Raw genomic sequence first — 19,723 nt, forward strand, 5'->3', positions numbered from 1 at the left:
CCTTAGTGATGCTGAGGTGGGAGGGAAGCTCTGCTTTCACATCAGGACTACCAGCATCTTCAACATCCTCACACTCAGTGGGAGGGACCTCTGCAATGGAGCACATGTACAGTTAGACCGCCAGTTTAGCAGTGAGGTTCAGATTTCTATGACTCTAATTACAATGATCCATCTCCTCTACACTCTGAATCTAATAAACCACCACTACAACCTATAGCTATATTCCACTGGCCCTTAGACAGACCTATTACCTCTGTCTTCAGTGTATAATCATCCTCTATTCCAATGCCCTCTGTCAGTTCTTTCTGTTTGCGGTAATTCAGCAGGAATTGGCGAATGCTGAGGTCTTCCTGGTCACTGGAGCTTTTCCTGGAGCTGGCAGACGTACTGGTCCTGCTACAAGTGGAAGGAAACCACCTCGCTAAAGGAAAAACAAGACAACAATATCAAAATAGGTTTGATTACAATAAAATAAGTCAGTTGATCAAAATCAGTGTGACACAGACGCTGATGTTTTGAAAAGAGCCCATCAGTAACATTTAATTCATACATTTTACTGTGAGGGCTTGTTAAACTGCAAACACGTATAGTGCCGCTGTATAAATATTATTATGAATATAATTCTACAACAGAAAACGACTCAGCATTAAACCATCACGACGTATTAAATGTTCCAAAGATACTGATAATTGATAACGAGTGAAGTTATATATCCTGAAACGTACTCCTTGATAGAAATTTTGAAAGGCACTGCAGAAAACATAAAGTTAAGCAACATAAAAATTGTGGCAGTGCATGCAATGAGTCACATTTTCTTCCTTGTCCTCTTTGACTCCCAGTATACGTGAGACTCAAGCTGACATCACTGTTGAAATCTTACCCAGTGCCTTCATGAGCGCGTGCAGCGCGGAGCAGAAAAGAGCAGCTGTGCGCTCGTAGCTGAGATCCAGATCCTGAACCATGTCCCGACCAGCAGGCTGCAGTCAGAGTGAGTCAACAGAACTGTCAACACCGGTGGAGCCTGGCCAACAAGACAGGATTATAATGAATACAGTACAAGCTCAGGGCAGCACAGGCTTAAGTAGATCAAGGAGGAAATCGGGTAAACCCTCCAGCAGTTATTTCTGTGTCCATTTTGGGTTAAAAACAAAAAACACGTCATAACTACCTGTGGATGCTGGCTGAGCCTCTGAAGGTTGAGTGATATGTCATAAGCAGGTAGTCAGAGTTCTCATTGATCAGTTCCTTGAGGGAAGCGTATCCACAGACCTTATTGATGTTCCATATGGAGCTCAGCGCCGCCTGGCTGACCAGCAGCGTCTCCTCACCAGCTTTCTCCAGCACAGGATACAGCCAGGTCGTCAACAAGGGACGGAAATCGCGGCCCAGCGCCTCAGCACAGCAGGCGAAGGCCTCCAGTTGGATGCACAGCTGACAGATGTTGCTGTTGAGCTGGTGGATCGTGGATGCAGATGTTGATGATGAAGGAATCACTTGGAGAGAGCCGGCATCACTGTTGCATATGGAGAGGAGTCTGGATGGACTGAGCAGCTACGCAAAGAGACAAAACACATGTTAATGCACTGCTTTTAGCCACTTTTACACATGCACTGCAGCTCTGAAGTTTTCAAGATATTATCCATGCAAGTGAGAACGCAAATGTCTGACACAGTTACATCAGACATTAAACAGCCTTTAGCCTTCCTGCTCCTGAAAGCCTGTATTATATCTGACTGTGCTCATGTGGGGACAGCACAGATCAGCCTTTCTCAAAGTCAAGAGTGAGGCCAATTTAGGATCTTCACTCAAATTTAAAATACAAGGGAAACTGATGTATTTCCTTACATAAACAAAAACAACACATGCTGTTATAAAATGCTCATCCTACGCAGTCATATGCAAAGTGTTAAAATCAGTGTGTGATCCACCTGCCACTAAGAGATATTATTTCTCTTTGGTAGATGGAAAAAATAGAATCAAACTCACTGTCAGTAGCTACAACAGCACATTTGTTATAATATGATGAATCAAGCATTTAGATATTAAGAAGGCAAGAAATTGCACAAGTGAACAAGGCACACCTGTGACGTGAAAACCACTTCAGGTGGCGACATCATGAAGCTCAGTGAGAGAAGGCCAAGGGTTTGCAGCGCTGTCAACAAAGCAAAGGGCGGCTACTTTCAGGAATCTAAAATATAAAACATGTTTAGAGTTTTTATCAATCTTTCTTTGCTGCTTAATTCCATATATCTTGCTTCATATATTTGATGTCTTTAGTTTGCATCTATAGTGTAGAAAGTAGTAAAAATAAAGACCTGCAGCTCTTTATTTTAGATTTTGTCTGAAACAAGAGATTGTTTTATCTCCGTCCTCTGACTGTCTTAGGATAAATTTCCCCGATTCGGATTGAATCGGCCGGCGACAGTGTGCTCAGATTGTTCTTGAATGTAGAGCTTGCAAGTATCTATTTAGCACTAAAAGGTTTTCGTCAGCTTAATTTAACTGACAGTACTTACCTGTAACTTGTGTTAGTGTCAGTTAGACAGTGATAAATAAAGAACAGTGATTTGAACTGATTACCCTTTAATGCTTTATAGCAGTTCAGTAACTTTCTGTTTGCACTTGCTTAATACAGCAGCAGTCTGGAAGAATCACACCCATCAGATTGACATGTGATAGCTACACGTTTGCTGACTGGTTTTTCCTCATGTCTGCAGGTATGTCCAGTACAGACAGTATTCCATACTTTATAACAGTTCTGTAACATTCTGTTTGCACTTCCTTAATAGTTATAAATGCCATTAGGGATTGTAACATCTACTGTTTTATTGAGTCATATATGTCCTCACTTACCACCTCTCCCACCCCCCAGGTTCCATCAACCCCCCTCCATACGCTGTCCCCCCTCTCCTCATGGGGGGACAGCACAATGGAGCCTGCCCCACCCCTCACCCCATCCCACCCCAAGTGGCAAATGTGTGGGATGAGGCATGAAGGTATTCCACCGTCACTTTCGTTATCCTGGGCAGGATTGTTAGTTGGAGGTACTTATGTACTTATAAATCCCATTAGGGATTGTAACATCCAGTCTTTTTATTGGATCGTATGTCCTCACTTACCACCTCTCCCACTCCCCAGGTTCTATCAACCCCCCTCCATACGCTGTCCCCCCTCTCCTCATGGGGGGGACAGCACAACGGAGCCTGCCCCACCCCTCACCCCACCCCACCCCAAGTGGCAAATGTGTGGGATGAGTCACGAAGGTATTCCACCGTCACTTTCGTTGTCCTGGGCAGGATTGTTTGTTGGAGGTACTTATGTACTTATAAATCCCATTAGGGATTGTAACATCCAGTCTTTTTATTGGATCGTATGTCCTCACTTACCACCTCTCCCACTCCCCAGGTTCTATCAACCCCCCTCCATACGCTGTCCCCCCCCTCTCCTCATGGGGGGACAGCACAACGGAGCCAGCCCCACCCGTCACCCCACCCCTACTTCACAGCACAACTGATCAGGCGAGCTGACTTCTCACCTGATCAGTTGTGCTGTCTTCTGCCCCACCCCCAAACCCACCAAACCCCACCCCAGCCCAGCCCAGCCACACATCTCCATCACAGCTGATCAGGTGAGCATGCATATGTGTGTCAAATATATGAGAGTGTGTTTGGACACACCTTCTCATTTAATGGTTTTCTTTATTTTCATGACTATTTACATTGTAGATTGTCACTGACAGAATCAAAACTATGAATGAAATTATGGAATTGTGTAGTAAACAAAAAGTGTGAAATAATAACTCAAAACATGTTTATATTATAGAGTCTTCAAAATAGTCACCCTTTGCTTTGATTACTGCTTTGCACACTCTTGGCATTCTCTCCATGAGCTTCATGAGGTCGTCACCTGAAATGGTTTTCCAACAGTCTTGAAGGAGTTCCCAGAGATGCTGAGCACTTGTTGGCCCTTTTGCCTTCACTCTGCGGTCCATCTCATCCCAAACCGTCTCGATTGGGTTTAGGTCAGGTGACTATGAAGGCCAGGCCATCTGGTGCAGCACTCCATCACTCTCCTTGTTGGTCACATAGTCCTTACACAGCCTGGAGGTGTGTTTGGGTTCATTGTGCTGTTGAAAAATTTATGATGATCCAACTAAACATGAACTGGTTCAGTGGGCCTTGAGTTTTGAATAAATCCCACAACAGTGTCACCAGCAAAGCACCTCCACACCATCACACCTCCTCTGCAATGCTGCACGGTGGGAATCATTCATGTAGAGACCATCCATTCACCTTTTCTGCTTCGCACAAAGATAAAGATCTCAAATTTGGGCTCATCAGACCAAAGCACAGATTTCCTCTGGTCTAATGTCCACTCCTTGTGTTTCTTGACCCAAACAAATCTCCTCTGCTTGTTGCTTTTCCTTAGTCTTGGTTTCTTAGCAGCTATTTGACCATAAAAGCCCGATTCACACAGTCTGCTCTGCACAGTTGATGTAGAGATGTGTCTGCTACTGGAACTCTGTGTGGCATTTATCTGGGCTCTAATCTGAGTGGATGTTAACTTGCGATTTCTGAGGCCTGTGATTCAGATGAATTTATCCTCAGCAGCAGAGGTGACTCTTGGTCTTCCTTTCCTTGGGCGTCCTCATGTCAGCCAGTTTTGTTGGAACACTTGATGGTTTTTGCACATTGAAAGTTTTAGCAGTTTTATAGACTGACCTTCAGTTCTTAAAGTAATGATGGACTGTTGTTTCTCTTTACTTAGCTAATCACTTCTTTCCATAATATGAATTCTAACAGTTGTCACATAGGACTGTCAGCTGGGTACCAACCTGACTGCTGCACAACACAACTGATGGTCCCAACCTCATTAACCCTTGGGGGTTGTTCAAAATCACCACCCTTTCAGCTTGTTCGTGGCCAAAAGTGGCCACCTAAGGATTAGGTCTGTAATTTTTATTATTTTTGGTTTTTTTGCCATTTTTTCTGCCTTATTAGGTGCTAATAATTTGCTGTAAAAGTGTGGGAGACAGTATGAAAAAATGAAGGCAGAGTTGTTAGCCTGAAGAGAAAAAGTGCACGTTGTCCAAGGTGGAGTAATAAGCGAGCAAATAGTTGAGGAATGAAGAGCTGGCAAGCATGGGTATTTTGGGTGAATAAAGGGTAATAAGAGAGATGTAGTAGTGCAGGCGGAGTATTTGGCGAGAGCAGGGAAAAGGAAAAAGGAGAGGCGACTTGGCGCCTCCCCGTCCCCCAAGTCCGGGCCGTGGCAGCGAGTCCGTGAGGGAGTCGAACTCGGGACGCTCTGCTCCAGAGCGCTCCGTCACACGTCTTACACCAAAGGCCGGCATGGAAAATAGGGGGAAAAAAAGGACTTTTATCTTCTGTTCTTCAACACTTGTTTTGGGGGGGGCGGGGCGGGCCGGGGCGGGCTCTCTAAATGACCTATTAACTTTCTTCTGCAATATTCTTCCACACAAATTACACATGGAAACCCAGCAATTTTTCCATTGCCATTCACTATGGGACTGCCAATGTTGGACGGCTTACCAAGGCAAAGCCTTCCTGCTACCCGGAATCAGCTTTCCTGCTCGGAAACCTGCTGGCGGCGCCACTATGTTTACACCACGCTCTTCAACTTCGGCTTTTTTGCCTCGTTTCAGCACACCTACCTAGTCCCACTCATCAATGAAGGTAAATACAAGCAGGTCATTCTGAAAAACACACACAGCTTATCATCTTATCCTTCTACAACACCTAAAAGCACTCTGTTCATTTCTTCGCTAGATTAGCCGCTAGCATACACGCTGTGTTAGAGGCTTGTTGCTACCTAGTTAGCCATGCTGCACACCTGTTACTCTGTATTTGTCAATGATTCAGCACTCCTTCGGTTTTGTTATCCATTTTTAGACAGTCATGAGATCATCTGCACACTCCACAGAGCTCCAGAGTTACTGTTCATAGAGCAACACCAGAGGTATGTGGAGAGGACTGAATACCATCACTGGACGGAGCACTGTGAGCGGAGGGGGTCCAGAGTCTGGAGACCAGGTTCTGGCTAACAGATTGAACCAGTTGTTTAACAGGTTTGATTCAGTAGCCCTTCCCTCCCCCATCCACCAGAGCTCGTCACACCTCTCTGCAACCCCCCATAGCACCGGGGACATGAAATGCACCTCACCTGTCCCACTTTTCCTTCTCCTTCAACCACTCTACTGGGTCAAAGTCGTCTCCACCTGCTACGGCGGCTGAGGTCCTTTGGGGTGAACAGGACACTCCTAAGGACATTTTATGACACTGTGGTGGCGTCGGCTATTTTCTATGCTGTGGTCTGCTGGCGTGGTGGAATGGCAGAGAGGGACAGGGGGAAACTCAACAAGCTGGTCAGGAGGGCCAGCTCTGTCCTGGACTGTCCGCTGAAGTCCATCGAGCAGGTTGGGGAGGAGAGGATGTTGTCTAAGCTAACATCCATCATGGACAACACCTCCCACCCCCTGCATGAGACAGTACGAGCACTGAGCAGCTCCTTCAGCAGTGGACTTTTACGCCCACAGTGTAGGAAGGAGCGCTACCGCAGGTCATTCTTATCAGCAGCTGTCAGACTCTATAATGCAGCTTAACATTCCTTTGGTCATCTTACTCAGCAGCTTGTTAGTTTACTCTACATTTTATACATATCGCCGTACAATTTTCTCAATTTTTCTATACATATTCTGTACATTGTTACCTGTATATACGAACTTCGGTTGCTTACGTTCATAGGACCACCCTGTGTCTTCCTTTTATATTTTATTTTCCCTTGCTGTAAGGGTTAGAAATTTCTGATCCGTGGGATTATAAAGGTTTATTCTATTCTATTCTATGTTTTATATTTGTTTGTATTTTATTTGTATTTTCCTTCTGCTATCTGTACCTCAGCTGAGGAAACGCAAAAATTTCCCCGCCGTGGGATCAATAAAATCTTATCTTATCTTATCTTATCTTATCTAACAGAATGAACCTTTTGGGATTTAGTTACCTGGATGATTGAGCATGCATCAAGACATAACTGGACCCAGTTTGCACTTTTGTTTGTAGGGAGTGACACGTCACGGTGTAAGAAATCTTCACTTTTTGTTCCAGTTTCTTACATAAACACCCTCATCCTTATACAAAATATTATACTCGCTCCAAAAATAGTAAATCTAGCAACATCTGTGTCTGAAACACAACGTTTCTAATATGATTAGATCAAATTTGCACTTTCCTGAAAAGAGAGTGACACGTCCAGTTGCATAAAAACCTTTTTCTATAGACATTAGCACACACTCCAGCAGCTTTTCATCCCTTTGAACCCAAAGAGTCATTGCTCAGGACCCCAAACTTTCTAAATGTAATGCTTCCTTTGATGAGAACAATGTTTTTCACTTTCTGAAATGCAGTTGCAGAAAACCTGAGCTAAAACCTGAGCTATGCTATTTTCATCTGGAATGGCTTATTCTTTGTAGAAAGGTTTTTCTACTCATATATTATCCACCCTCTGTTTTAGACTTGCAAAGATTTTTCCCAGCAATTCCATGTGTTTTATTGCCCCATGAAAAAGGTAAGATGAGTGAATTTAGGTTTTTAAAAAATGTTTTAGGAAGGAACACAAGGAGATTTTGAAAAAAGTACAACCACTTAGGCAAAATTCTCATCTTTATATGATTAACTCTACCAATGAGTGATTTAGGAAGCGTATTCCAGAACTGTTTACTTGACTGAAGCTCAGATATTAAGGGAGAAAAGTTAGATTTTAATAGAGAGGAATAGCTTTTTGTAACCTGAATGCCCAGATAAGTGAGCTTCTCATAAGCCATACTTTTTTTTAACCCAATTTAAATCTTTCTAATATTTCAAACAAATAGGGCCATTCGATCTGGTCCAATGCCTTCTCAGCGTCGCGTGCCAAAACTGCCAACTCTTCTTTAGGTCTGGCAGTGGAGTAAATAGTGGAGTCCCGCTCTATCTGCCATTCCCGAACAGAGATGAGCAAGTTTCTCCGTGACTGCAGCTGCCAGTCAAAGCTGTAAAGATGAGGTTTTAGCCCAATTGAACAGCCTTGTGTTATATGATGCAAAATACATCCTGAAATTATGATGATAGAGCAATTTAGTGTATAGTGAATATTATTGACATTATTAATGGCCAGGATAGAACCCCAAGGGTTAACCCTTGGGGTTCTATCCTGGCCATTTGTGGCCACTTCACTTTTCTTTTTTCAACCATTTCTGTTCTGTTAATGCAAATGGAATGAAACTTCCCAAAGGTGTGTATTTTTTTGAGATTTTTTAATTTTCAACATCAGCTCCTTAATAATGTCAATAATATTCACTATACACTAAATTGCACCTCTTGGTTCTATCGTGGCCATTTGTGGCCAATTGAAACCCATTATAACCACCTTTTTTGATTCCTTGTTACTGACAGTACTATATCATGCGATTTAGGTAAAATTGCTTTCATTCTACACTCAACACATGAAAATTGTAGTTTTTAATGTTTTTCACCAAATTACATCATTTACCCATTTTTGGCCAAGCAAGCAATTTCATGTAATATTCTGAGTTTCTAGTAGCGGCCTTTAATGGCCTACCACACTCCAATGGACCAAAATAATGAAACAATTTTGACATAGGTTTGATCTTAAGGATCTAATAGTTTGTGTTTGTGCATGACATTGCAGTACAAACATGTATTTGCAAGATAGACTGGAATAAATTCAAACATTACATAGGCTGCAGTGAATTTCTGTGGATGCAGGATATTGAGCTTTGAGGTTCCCAGTCAAACTTAGCTTTGAAGCACATGTTAAAAGCACTTTTACTCTTGTATTTTTCATCAAAAGATACCATACCCAAAATATCAACTCTAGAAACAAAAACAAAAACCAAAAAAACCCCAATCACGGGACATTTTGCAGAGTTCAAACCTGCAGCTGCAGCTGGAGCGTAAACAACAACAAACACTATTTGCAAACGTGTCCTGGAGTTTATGTAGGTGCAGACAGAGCTACTGCTGTAAGTAAGCCTAACAGCTTCCAGATCATTTATTCTGGCAATATGGCAAGAAGGTCATCACTGCTTCAAGCACTGTCTATATGATCTGGTCAGAGAGCAAGGACAGCAAGCAGTCCTCTGCCCTTGAAGAAAATACATCTGCCCAAGATGAAGAAACCTCCTCTCCAGAAGATGAGGGGACAATCTTCAAAGAGGCTGACTGCATCACCACTGATGTTGAGTTCTAGCCAGTGCCCGAATCCTCTTCTTTGGGAGAGGATTGGGGTTGGGGGGCATGGAGGTGGAGCCCCCCCCCCCCAAAATAACATAGGAGCATTTTCTGAGACCGAGGAGCCAGCGACTCAGTGGATCCGCCATGAAAGGAAAACCATGTGGGTCCCACTACTGAAGAGAGATTGCACCACAATCCAGTACCCACTAGGGGTCACCCTAGTCCTGCATTAGCAGCCTGAGATCTACTTTTGACTTTTTTATAACAAAGGAGATCTTTTAGCTGCTGTGCACCCTTACAAACCTGCATGGGAGGCCAAGGTGTGAGGATTGGAGGATTATAGATGAAGTGGAGATAAAACCTACACCAGAATAAAGCAATACATAGCATGTTGGATGAAAACACTGGAAGTTCTCAGGAAGTAAAAAAGGCATGGGGTTCAGACTCCAACTGACGGAGGAGCTCCGAGGACAACGTCTTTCCTTCGGTCACATTGGCAGAGGAACTCCTCAGATGAAAACCGGCACAGGGGAAACAACCCAGAGCTTCCTCCTCAGCTCCTCCAGTTGCAACAGAGGAAGATTTTGTTGTCTGTCTTTGGCTTCACCAAAACTACCACAGCAATATCCCACATGCCAAAGCAACGGAGGAATATGCTTCTTTTGACAGCAACACACAAGGAACCAGCAGTCGGTGATGGGGAATAAAGGATGCGTGAAAGGAACGGAACAGCAGCCCCTTGAACCAGGTGTAGAAAGTGTGCCTACAAAAACCACTCTAATGTGGTTAGTACATCTTGCTGCTAATGAGGATGCACACAGAAGCACACAGATACTGGAATATAAATTTTGATCATTTTATTGGTGATTGCAGGGATTATTTGGTCATTAAATTGCCTTTCTGGCCACTAACACACCATGTGTGAAATTGCTTTTGGCCATTCGTCCCCCCCCCAAAAAAGAAAGAATAAATAAATAAATAAAGTAACAGTTACTGTTACTGTCCTGCATTGATGATAAAAAACATATTAGGTTTCACCATTTATATGCTAAAAGATGTGAACTTTATTACTATTTTTACTATAATAATACATAATATGACTGGTATTCAAAGGGTATAATATCAGAATTTGAATTATATTTTGGTTTTTATGACTATTAGCGGTGCTAATTTAAAAAATCAAGCCAATGATAATAGAAAAATGTTTTAATATATATGAATTTTATAGCATTTTGTAAATGTAAACGGGGGGTGGCCATTTTTGGCCACGAACAAGCTGAGAGGGATTCTTTTTTGTTTTTCTCTCACTGCACAAAAAAACAAAGATGCATAAAACTCATTGATACTTTTAATTATTGCTATGCATCTAACCTCCATCATGGTTAGAAAATAAATCAGTTTCCATGTATTATTTAGAAAAAAAAATGGGGATTTTATGATTTTATCCCTATGTAAATCATTAAAATTATGTGATTTAACTGGTATTTAAAGGGTTAAAATTATGAATTTGATTGAAATTTTGGTCTTGATGAACAGCACTGATACTAATCTAAAAAATCAAGTCAAAAAAAGTGGAGATTTTTCTTAATATACATGAATTTTATAGCATTTTGTAAGTGTAAACAGGGGGTGGCCATTTTTGGCCACGAACAGTCTCAGAGGGAGTTTTTTTGTTTTTCTGCCACTGCACAAAAAAACAAAGATGCATAAATGTCATTGATGCTGTTAATTATTGCTATGCATCTAACCTTCATCATGGTTAGCAAATAAATCAGATGGCATGTATTATTTAGAAAAAAAACTGGGATTTTATGATTTTCTCTATTTATGAGTTGTTATGATTATGTGCTCTAACTGGTATTTAAAGGGTTGAATTTCAGAATTTTAATGAAATTTTGATTTTCATGAACAGCCCTGATGCTAATCTAAAAAATCATGTAAAAAAACCTGGACATTTTTCTTAATATATATGAATTTTATAGCATTTTGTAAATGTAAACAAGGGGTGGCCATTTTTGGCCACGAACAGTCTCAGAGGGAGTTTTTATGTTTTTGCTCTCTCTGCACTAAAATAACAATGCATTGTAATCAATGTTGATGTGAATCAATTATATGCCCCAGACTCTACTATTAATAATACAAGAAATTTCAGTAGCAATGCAATTATATAAAATTGCGAGATTTGAGGTTGTCGTCCAGCTGGTGCAGTGGACAAACAAACTGGTGTTTAAAGGGTTAAAAAATAAAAAAGTAATAATCATTTTATATTTATGGAAAGAACTGAAGTTACTTAAAAGCACAGCCTTGTCCTCAATATTCAGATCATTAATAGAAAGTACATGCACACACTCAAGCTTTTTTTAAAAGAAAAAGACAATCTTTAATGCATTATTTACATCCCGTCATTTGGGCTTTTCTTTCTACATTTTGTCTCAATTGACTTCAAATTCGCATCAGCCACTCATGTGCCAACAAATGTCTAAACCATCACTGCTGCTCCTCACACTGAGCAGGATTTACAGTTAAGCTCCTCTAAGGAGCCATAATGCCTTTTCACATTGTAAAGTCACAAATACATACAAGTACAATAAGTTAACCTGAATATTTTTTTTTTTTTTTATCTTCATTTTTTTTTAGTTGCTTCTACTTGGCTTGCTCTATCATCATAATTTCAGGATGTATTTTGCATCATATAACACAAGGCTGTTCAATTGGGCTAAAACCTCATCTTTACAGCTTTGACTGGCAGCTGCAGTCACGGAGAAACTTGCTCATCTCTGTTCGGGAATGGCAGATAGAGCGGGACTCCACTATTTACTCCACTGCCAGACCTAAAGAAGAGTTGGCAGTTTTGGCACGCGACGCTGAGAAGGCATTGGACCAGATCGAATGGCCCTATTTGTTTGAAATATTAGAAAGATTTAAATTGGGTTAAAAAAAAGTATGGCTTATGAGAAGCTCACTTATCTGGGCATTCAGGTTACAAAAAGCTATTCCTCTCTATTAAAATCTAACTTTTCTCCCTTAATATCTGAGCTTCAGTCAAGTAAACAGTTCTGGAATACGCTTCCTAAATCACTCATTGGTAGAGTTAATCATATAAAGATGAGAATTTTGCCTAAGTGGTTGTACTTTTTTCAAAATCTCCTTGTGTTCCTTCCTAAAACATTTTTTGAAAACCTAAATTCACTCATCTTACCTTTTTCATGGGGCAATAAAACACATGGAATTGCTGGGAAAAATCTTTGCAAGTCTAAAACAGAGGGTGGATAATATATGAGTAGAAAACCTTTCTACAAAGAATAAGCCATTCCAGATGAAAATAGCATAGCTCAGGTTTTAGCTCAGGTTTTCTGCAACTGCATTTCAGAAAGTGAAAAACATTGTTCTCATCAAAGGAAGCATTACATTTAGAAAGTTTGGGGTCCTGAGCAATGACTCTTTGGGTTCAAAGGGATGAAAAGCTGCTGGAGTGTGTGCTAATGTCTATAGAAAAAGGTTTTTATGCAACTGGACGTGTCACTCTCTTTTCAGGAAAGTGCAAATTTGATCTAATCATATTAGAAACGTTGTGTTTCAGACACAGATGTTGCTAGATTTACTATTTTTGGAGCGAGTATAATATTTTGTATAAGGATGAGGGTGTTTATGTAAGAAACTGGAACAAAAAGTGAAGATTTCTTACACCGTGACGTGTCACTCCCTACAAACAAAAGTGCAAACTGGGTCCAGTTATGTCTTGATGCATGCTCAATCATCCAGGTAACTAAATCCCAAAAGGTTCATTCTGTTAGATAAGATAAGATAAGATTTTATTGATCCCACGGCGGGGAAATTTTTGCGTTTCCTCAGCTGAGGTACAGATAGCAGAAGGAAAATACAAATAAAATACAAACAAATATAAAACATAGAATAGAATAGAATAAACCTTTATAATCCCACGGATCAGAAATTTCTAACCCTTACAGCAAGGGAAAATAAAATATAAAAGGAAGACACAGGGTGGTCCTATGAACGTAAGCAACCGAAGTTCGTATATACAGGTAACAATGTACAGAATATGTATAGAAAAATTGAGAAAATTGTACGGCGATATGTATAAAATGTAGAGTAAACTAACAAGCTGCTGAGTAAGATGACCAAAGGAATGTTAAGCTGCATTATAGAGTCTGACAGCTGCTGATAAGAATGACCTGCGGTAGCGCTCCTTCCTACACTGTGGGCGTAAAAGTCCACTGCTGAAGGAGCTGCTCAGTGCTCGTACTGTCTCATGCAGGGGGTGGGAGGTGTTGTCCATGATGGATGTTAGCTTAGACAACATCCTCTCCTCCCCAACCTGCTCGATGGACTTCAGCGGACAGTCCAGGACAGAGCTGGCCCTCCTGACCAGCTTGTTGAGTTTCCCCCTGTCCCTCTCTGCCATTCCACCACGCCAGCAGACCACAGCATAGAAAATAGCCGACGCCACCACAGTGTCATAAAATGTCCTTAGGAGTGTCCTGTTCACCCCCAAAGGACCTCAGCCGCCGTAGCAGGTGGAGACGACTTAGACCCAGTAGAGTGGTTGAAGGAGAAGGAAAAGTGGGACAGGTGAGGTGCATTTCATGTCCCCGGTGCTATGGGGGGTTGCAGAGAGGTGTGACGAGCTCTGGTGGATGGGGGAGGGAAGGGCTACTGAATCAAACCTGTTAAACAACTGGTTCAATCTGTTAGCCAGAACCTGGTCTCCAGACTCTGGACCCCCTCCGCTCACAGTGCTCCGTCCAGTGATGGTATTCAGTCCTCTCCACATACCTCTGGTGTTGCTCTATGAACAGTAACTCTGGAGCTCTGTGGAGTGTGCAGATGATCTCATGACTGTCTAAAAATGGATAACAAAACCGAAGGAGTGCTGAATCATTGACAAATACAGAGTAACAGGTGTGCAGCATGGCTAACTAGGTAGCAACAAGCCTCTAACACAGCGTGTATGCTAGCGGCTAATCTAGCGAAGAAATGAACAGAGTGCTTTTAGGTGTTGTAGAAGGATAAGATGATAAGCTGTGTGTGTTTTTCAGAATGACCTGCTTGTATTTACCTTCATTGATGAGTGGGACTAGGTAGGTGTGCTGAAACGAGGCAAAAAAGCCGAAGTTGAAGAGCGTGGTGTAAACATAGTGGCGCCGCCAGCAGGTTTCCGAGCAGGAAAGCTGATTCCGGGTAGCAGGAAGGCTTTGCCTTGGTAAGCCGTCCAACATTGGCAGTCCCATAGTGAATGGCAATGGAAAAATTGCTGGGTTTCCATGTGTAATTTGTGTGGAAGAATATTGCAGAAGAAAGTTAATAGGTCATTTAGAGAGCCAGCCCCGGCCCGGCCCGCCCCCCCCAAAACAAGTGTTGAAGAACAGAAGATAAAAGTCCTTTTTTTCCCCCTATTTTCCATGCCGGCCTTTGGTGTAAGACGTGTGACGGAGCGCTCTGGAGCAGAGCGTCCCGAGTTCGACTCCCTCACGGACTCGCTGCCACGGCCCGGACTTGGGGGACGGGGAGGCGCCAAGTCGCCTCTCCTTTTTCCTTTTCCCTGCTCTCGCCAAATACTCCGCCTGCACTACTACATCTCTCTTATTACCCTTTATTCACCCAAAATACCCATGCTTGCCAGCTCTTCATTCCTCAACTATTTGCTCGCTTATTACTCCACCTTGGACAACGTGCACTTTTTCTCTTCAGGCTAACAACTCTGCCTTCATTTTTTCATACTGTCTCCCACACTTTTACAGCAAATTATTAGCACCTAATAAGGCAGAAAAAATGGCAAAAAACCAAAAATAATAAAAATTACAGACCTAATCCTTAGGTGGCCACTTTTGGCCACGAACAAGCTGAAAGGGTGGTGATTTTGAACAACCCCCAAGGGTTAATGAGGTTGGGACCATCAGTTGTGTTGTGCAGCAGTCAGGTTGGTACCCAGCTGACAGTCCTATGTGACAACTGTTAGAATTCATATTATGGAAAGAAGTGATTAGCTAAGTAAAGAGAAACAACAGTCCATCATTACTTTAAGAACTGAAGGTCAGTCTATAAAACTGCTAAAACTTTCAATGTGCAAAAACCATCAAGTGTTCCAACAAAACTGGCTGACATGAGGACGCCCAAGGAAAGGAAGACCAAGAGTCACCTCTGCTGCTGAGGATAAATTCATCTGAATCACAGGCCTCAGAAATCGCAAGTTAACATCCACTCAGATTAGAGCCCAGATAAATGCCACACAGAGTTCCAGTAGCAGACACATCTCTACATCAACTGTGCAGAGCAGACTGTGTGAATCGGGCTTTTATGGTCAAATAGCTGCTAAGAAACCAAGACTAAGGAAAAGCAACAAGCAGAGGAGATTTGTTTGGGTCAAGAAACACAAGGAGTGGACATTAGACCAGAGGAAATCTGTGCTTTGGTCTGATGAGCCCAAATTTGAGATCTTTATCTTTGTGCGAAGCAGAAAAGGTGAATGGATGGTCTCTACATGAATGATTCCCACCGTGCAGCATTGCAGAGGAGGTGTGATGGTGTGGAGGTGCTTTGCTGGTGACACTGTTGTGGGATTTATTCAAAACTCAAGGCCCACTGAACCAGTTCATGTTTAGTTGGATCATCATAAATTTTTCAACAGCACAATGAACCCAAACACACCTCCAGGCTGTGTAAGGACTATGTGACCAACAAGGAGAGTGATGGAGTGCTGCACCAGATGGCCTGGCCTTCATAGTCACCTGACCTAAACCCAATCGAGACGGTTTGGGATGAGATGGACCGCAGAGTGAAGGCAAAAGGGCCAACAAGTGCTCAGCATCTCTGGGAACTCCTTCAAGACTGTTGGAAAACCATTTCAGGTGACGACCTCATGAAGCTCATGGAGAGAATGCCAAGAGTGTGCAAAGCAGTAATCAAAGCAAAGGGTGACTATTTTGAAGACTCTATAATATAAACATGTTTTGAGTTATTATTTCACACTTTTTGTTTACTACACAATTCCATAATTTCATTCATAGTTTTGATTCTGTCAGTGACAATCTACAATGTAAATAGTCATGAAAATAAAGAAAACCATTAAATGAGAAGGTGTGTCCAAACACACTCTCATATATTTGACACACATATGCATGCTCACCTGATCAGCTGTGATGGAGATGTGTGGCTGGGCTGGGCTGGGGTGGGGTTTGGTGGGTTTGGGGGTGGGGCAGAAGACAGCACAACTGATCAGGTGAGAAGTCAGCTCGCCTGATCAGTTGTGCTGTGAAGTAGGGGTGGGGTGACGGGTGGGGCTGGCTCCGTTGTGCTGTCCCCCCATGAGGAGAGGGGGGGACAGCGTATGGAGGGGGTTGATAGAACCTGGGGAGTGGGAGAGGTGGTAAGTGAGGACATACGATCCAATAAAAGACTGGATGTTACAATCCCTAATGGATTTATAAGTACATAAGTACCTCCAACAAACAATCCTGCCCAGGACAACGAAAGTGACGGTGGAATACCTTCGTGACTCATCCCACACATTTGCCACTTGGGGTGGGGTGGGGTGAGGGGTGGGGCAGGCTCCGTTGTGCTGTCCCCCCATGAGGAGAGGGGGGACAGCGTATGGAGGGGGGTTGATAGAACCTGGGGAGTGGGAGAGGTGGTAAGTGAGGACATACGATCCAATAAAAAGACTGGATGTTACAATCCCTAATGGGATTTATAAGTACATAAGTACCTCCAACTAACAATCCTGCCCAGGATAACGAAAGTGACGGTGGAATACCTTCATGCCTCATCCCACACATTTGCCACTTGGGGTGGGATGGGGTGAGGGGTGGGGCAGGCTCCATTGTGCTGTCCCCCCCATGAGGAGAGGGGGGGACAGCGTATGGAGGGGGGTTGATGGAACCTGGGGGGTGGGAGAGGTGGTAAGTGAGGACATATATGACTCAATAAAAACAGTAGATGTTACAATCCCTAATGGCATTTATAACTATTAAGGAAGTGCAAACAGAATGTTACAGAACTGTTATAAAGTATGGAATACTGTCTGTACTGGACATACCTGCAGACATGAGGAAAAACCAGTCAGCAAACGTGTAGCTATCACATGTCAATCTGATGGGTGTGATTCTTCCAGACTGCTGCTGTATTAAGCAAGTGCAAACAGAAAGTTACTGAACTGCTATAAAGCATTAAAGGGTAATCAGTTCAAATCACTGTTCTTTATTTATCACTGTCTAACTGACACTAACACAAGTTACAGGTAAGTACTGTCAGTTAAATTAAGCTGACGAAAACCTTTTAGTGCTAAATAGATACTTGCAAGCTCTACATTCAAGAACAATCTGAGCACACTGTCGCCGGCCGATTCAATCCGAATCGGGGAAATTTATCCTAAGACAGTCAGAGGACGGAGATAAAACAATCTCTTGTTTCAGACAAAATCTAAAATAAAGAGCTGCAGGTCTTTATTTTTACTACTTTCTACACTATAGATGCAAACTAAAGACATCAAATATATGAAGCAAGATATATGGAATTAAGCAGCAAAGAAAAGATTGATAAAAACTCTAAACATGTTTTATATTTTAGATTCCTGAAAGTAGCCGCCCTTTGCTTTGTTGACAGCGCTGCAAACCCTTGGCCTTCTCTCACTGAGCTTCATGATGTCGCCACCTGAAGTGGTTTTCACGTCACAGGTGTGCCTTGTTCACTTGTGCAATTTCTTGCCTTCTTAATATCTAAATGCTTGATTCATCATATTATAACAAATGTGCTGTTGTAGCTACTGACAGTGAGTTTGATTCTATTTTTTCCATCTACCAAAGAGAAATAATATCTCTTAGTGGCAGGTGGATCACACACTGATTTTAACACTTTGCATATGACTGCGTAGGATGAGCATTTTATAACAGCATGTGTTGTTTTTGTTTATGTAAGGAAATACATCAGTTTCCCTTGTATTTTAAATTTGAGTGAAGATCCTAAATTGGCCTCACTCTTGACTTTGAGAAAGGCTGATCTGTGCTGTCCCCACATGAGCACAGTCAGATATAATACAGGCTTTCAGGAGCAGGAAGGCTAAAGGCTGTTTAATGTCTGATGTAACTGTGTCAGACATTTGCGTTCTCACTTGCATGGATAATATCTTGAAAACTTCAGAGCTGCAGTGCATGTGTAAAAGTGGCTAAAAAGCAGTGCATTAACATGTGTTTTGTCTCTTTGCGTAGCTGCTCAGTCCATCCAGACTCCTCTCCATATGCAACAGTGATGCCGGCTCTCTCCAAGTGATTCCTTCATCATCAACATCTGCATCCACGATCCACCAGCTCAACAGCAACATCTGTCAGCTGTGCATCCAACTGGAGGCCTTCGCCTGCTGTGCTGAGGCGCTGGGCCGCGATTTCCGTCCCTTGTTGACGACCTGGCTGTATCCTGTGCTGGAGAAAGCTGGTGAGGAGACGCTGCTGGTCAGCCAGGCGGCGCTGAGCTCCATATGGAACATCAATAAGGTCTGTGGATACGCTTCCCTCAAGGAACTGATCAATGAGAACTCTGACTACCTGCTTAATGACATATCACTCAACCTTCAGAGGCTCAGCCAGCATCCACAGGTAGTTATGACGTGTTTTTTGTTTTTAACCCAAAATGGACACAGAAATAACTGCTGGAGGGTTTACCCGATTTCCTCCTTGATCTACTTAAGCCTGTGCTGCCCTGAGCTTGTACTGTATTTCATTATAATCCTGTCTTGTTGGCCAGGCTCCACCGGTGTTGACAGTTCTGTTGACTCACTCTGACTGCAGCCTGCTGGTCGGGGACATGGTTCAGGATCTGGATCTCAGCTACGAGCGCACAGCTGCTCTTTTCTGCTCCGCGCTGCACGCGCTCATGAAGGCACTGGGTAAGATTTCAACAGTGATGTCAGCTTGAGTCTCACGTATACTGGGAGTCAAAGAGGACAAGGAAGAAAATGTGACTCATTGCATGCACTGCCACAATTTTTATGTTGCTTAACTTTATGTTTTCTGCAGTGCCTTTCAAAATTTCTATCAAGGAGTACGTTTCAGGATATATAACTTCACTCGTTATCAAATTATCAGTATCTTTGGAAACATTTAATACGTCGTGATGGTTTAAATGCTGAGTCGTTTTCTGTTGTAGAATTAATATTCATAATAATATTTATACAGCGGCACTATACGTGTTTGCAGTTTAACAAGCCCTCACAGTAAAAATGTATGAATTAAATGTTACTGATGGGCTCTTTTCAAAAACATCAGCGTCTGTGTCACACTGATTTTGATCAACTGACTTATTTTATTGTAATCAAACCTATTTTGATATTGTTGTCTTGTTTTTCCTTTAGCGAGGTGGTTTCCTTCCACTTGTAGCAGGACCAGTACGTCTGCCAGCTCCAGGAAAAGCTCCGGTGACCAGGAAGACCTCAGCATTCGCCAATTCCTGCTGAATTACCGCAA

General features: G+C 42.5%; 1 long non-coding RNA gene across 2 annotated transcripts; it reads right to left on the reverse strand.

Moving 5' to 3' along the window:
• Nucleotides 1-16,846: 16,846 nt before the first annotated feature.
• Nucleotides 16,847-17,874, reverse strand: LOC109197886 (uncharacterized). 2 transcript variants are annotated; one of them, XR_002058901.2, is made up of 3 exons: nucleotides 17,305-17,874; nucleotides 16,975-17,148; nucleotides 16,847-16,880 (listed from the first exon to the last, which is right to left on the reverse strand). It is a non-coding gene; the product is annotated as an uncharacterized LOC109197886 (long non-coding RNA). The 2 variants fall into 2 exon arrangements; XR_002058902.2 differs by having other exon boundaries at nucleotides 16,849-16,880; nucleotides 17,023-17,148; nucleotides 17,305-17,871.
• Between the last annotated feature and the right edge of the window lie 1,849 nt (nucleotides 17,875-19,723).

Source organism: Oreochromis niloticus, unplaced genomic scaffold (assembly GCF_001858045.2).
Source record: "Oreochromis niloticus isolate F11D_XX unplaced genomic scaffold, O_niloticus_UMD_NMBU tig00002608_pilon, whole genome shotgun sequence".
Taxonomy (NCBI): Eukaryota; Metazoa; Chordata; class Actinopteri; order Cichliformes; family Cichlidae; genus Oreochromis; species Oreochromis niloticus.